General features: G+C 45.1%; 1 long non-coding RNA gene across 1 annotated transcript; it reads left to right on the forward strand.

Annotated features, from left to right (window-relative positions):
• Positions 1–544: 544 nt before the first annotated feature.
• LOC308466539 lies at positions 545–3,170 on the forward strand. Its single transcript, XR_013980873.1, has 2 exons — positions 545–855; positions 2,930–3,170. It is a non-coding gene; the product is annotated as an uncharacterized lncRNA (long non-coding RNA).
• The last annotated feature ends 334 nt before the right edge of the window (positions 3,171–3,504 follow it).

A 3,504-nucleotide genomic window follows, 5' to 3' on the forward strand; every position in this document is an offset into this window, starting at 1 on the left:
GGCGGGTGGACGCCGCGGCCGAAGGACGCGCAGCCGAGGCGCCCCGGAGGGCGGGCAGAGAGAGGCGGCTCCGCCCCGGCAGGGAGGGCCTGGCCCGGCGCCCGCCCTCAACTCCCCCGCCGGCCGCCTCCGCGCGCCCCTGGGAAGGAAAAGAGCCCCCAGCAGATCCCCCGCCCCAGGACAAGGCAGAAGTGGCCGCCGCGGGGAGATCTCATCGGATCCCGCCCCCCCCCCGCGGCTCCGGCGGGATTCTGCCGCCTGAGGCACCACCTCCTGGGCGGGCCGGTCCCGAAAACCTTCCTTAGGATTGCAGTCTTACAGCCCGCAGCCTGTCTGTGTGTGGCCCGGGAAGTAGTCCGTGGGGCTGAGAAATAACATGTGTGCGGGGCTGGACTATATTTTGAAAAATAAATGAATGAACGAATTCCTATGCCCCACAAATAACACAGAGATGCATTTTAAATAAAAGCACACATTCTACTCCCGTAAAAACTCGAGTTTCCCTGACCATCCGTGGGCTGGATTGAGAAGGCGATTGGGCTGGATGCAGCCTTGGGCCTTAGTTTGCCTACCCATGCACTATACCTTTAAAGCACATTGAAGGAATTCTTGGCACCGTGGTTTACTCCCTCACAGTTCACAGTTCTTAGCAACCCTTAACAAACAACAGCACCCAGAATTATTTGAGGGAAAGGATGTGCTTTGCATGTGTTTTTATGGTATATTGTATTCAATAGCCCCCTTCACACATCTATTGCATGAAGGAAGTCCCACCTAGAACCGGGCTAAAGGCCACCGGCTCTATCTCTGACATCCATACACTATCCATAGACATCAACCAGGAAAAGCCTACAGGTATGGACTTCCCCCCACATTGAGGAACTATACACTTAATAATAACGCATCATTTTAAACAAAAAAAAATCCATGTGTTCCAGGGCTAGAGAGAAAGCAGCAATCCCAGTATTGGGAGAAACAAAAGTTGGCAGCTGATAGATCAGACATAGGAAAAGGCTAGAAGGAATGAAACAGAATCCTAGAACAGATCATTAAGCAGTCTGGGAGCACTTAGAAATGGAGGCTGTGATGGGTTTCTCAAAAGCAAGTCATGCCAGACAAATCTCGATTCTTTTTTTGGGAAGTTACAAGCTTGATGAATCAGGGGAATGCTGTGGATATTGATTTCAGTAAGGCTTTTGACAAAGCCCCCCATGATATTCTTGCAGACAACCTGGTTAAATGGTCTGGATGAGGTAACTGTTAGGCAGATTTGTAGTTGAGCTTCCTGCATTGCAGGGAGTTGGACTAGATGAACCTCTATTTATATAGAATAATAGAATTGTAATATCCATTGCAGGAAGTCATTTTATCTGCCTACAACTTTATACCAACGACAGCAATGAAGTACACATGGTACTTCAGTTTGGGCACTGTCAGTTGGTTCCTATTCTGCTGATGGGATTTAATTGTAATACCAGCTTTCTCTTTCTTTAGGTTTCCCCCCGTCTTTTCCCCTTTCTGCCTTTGTTCTTTTTTAGACTAGGTAGCTGTTTTATACCAGTATATTATAAAAGAGATAACTTTGTAATGGGTATGTATTATTGTATATCTCTGAGCATCAATAAATTTTAAAAACCAGCAGATGCAAGTCGCACAATTAAACTCACTCCCCACTTCCAATTTGTGTGCGCGACATCCTCTTCATCCAAGTGGCAGACCACACTCCCCCCCCATTAAATTTAGATTTTCCCAATCAACAGATCATCCAGTAAGGGAATATCAAATATAAAAATGTATGTTACCTGACTGTGGGTGTACAGAAGCACATTGTTGGCACTTCTTTTCCACATGTAGTAATATGTCACTAAGCACCATCTCTCACTGGACCCCCTACTTCTGTTTCCATCAACCCAGAGGAAAGACTGCAGCCTGCCCTTTTCTACTGGTTGCTGTTGAAGGCATGTCCATAATATTTTAGTTTTTAATTAGCTCTTTCTGCAGAAGCTCTTGCATAAAACAGCCGTATTAAATATACATACAGGAGTCAGGAAAGAAAAAGCTGAGGAAAGGAAGTATCAGCCTTGCACATAAACAATCCTTGGCTGGAGTGGAGCAGCACACGTTTTATTTTTGACTGTTCTTTTGTGCACAAATCTGGAATATTGTAAACACTTTTCTTTTAAAGGTTGATGGAGTTTGGCTGTACAGTGGTATCTCAGGTTAAGTACTTAATTCATTCCGGAGGTCCGTACTTAAGCTGAAACTGTTCTTAACCTGAAGCACCACTTTAGCTAATGGGGCCTCCCACTGCTGCTGCGCCGCCGGAGCCCGATTTCTGTTCTTATCCTGAAGCAAAGTTCTTAACCTGAAGCACTATTTCTGGGTTAGCGGAGTGTGTAACCTAAAGCCTATGTAACCTGAAGCGTATGTAACCCAAGGTACCACTGTAGTGGAAAAGTTAAGTGAAAAAGTAGACATTTGAGGGGAGTCAACCGGAAAGGTATAAGCTTGAGGCAACAGTGTAATGCAGCAGCAAGAAAAACAAATGGCTAGAAGTGGCATTAGCTAGCTTTCAGCACCAGGGGAAAGTATTTGTTTTCTACCTGACCTTTTGAATGACAGCATTGGCCACAGTAGCAGAGTTGACCGATTGAGGGCAAGTATATGCTGAACTTTATATTATGATCAGCTGCCTTGGGATTGTTCTATTGGTGTGTATGTATATTTATGTATATTTTGGGATAGATTTATGGCAAATTGGGTACTGATGAGGGAGCACTACTACGGTGAATCTCTCCATGCTGGAAACTTAACAGAAGTATGATCTGTTGCACACACTAGGTGTCTCACTCCAGTGTACAAAGGAAGAAAGCTTCTTCTGCACAGTAACATTTCTAATGACTCAGCTTCTCTTCCTCCCTTTTTGGAGAACACTCCCACAGCCTTAGCCCAGAGGATGAAGGGCTGAGACCCATTTGACACAAAGCACAGCAACAAACCCAGCTTTGCTCCAAGTACCTGAGCAAGAGGCGGGGTTCAGCCAAGCCTCCAAGCTTTTATGTGTTACTAAGATCACTATACACCTACTTTCCATTTTTGCCAGAAGGGGGCATCAACCATCTACAGATCTTTTTTTTAACTATTATTAAAGGTTTTCTTGTTTTACAGAAGTATGTGTAATGTCTCTTGTATTTTTTCCATGTAACATTTTTACAAATCCGTTTCATTTGTTGAGACATTAGGGGGAGAAAAAAAAAGGGGTGGGGTCGGGTGGCGATGTTTCTATTATGCTTAATGTATGTAGGGTTTGGTGTCAGTGTTGCTTGTGCTGTTCACTTGTGTTCCTTTGGTGGTGAGAGAGGTTGGGGTTGGCCTAGGGCATGGTTGTTTGTGATAGACTGTGGTGATCTTTGTTTTCGTGTGTGAGGTGGGTGGGTGTTTTGGATCAGGTCAGCCATATTGATTTGTATGCTGTTGATGGATTATTGTCATTGTCTTGTTGGC

This window comes from Podarcis pityusensis (genome assembly GCF_964106645.2).
Source record: "Podarcis pityusensis genome assembly, chromosome: 17".
NCBI classification, from domain to species: Eukaryota; Metazoa; Chordata; class Lepidosauria; order Squamata; family Lacertidae; genus Podarcis; species Podarcis pityusensis.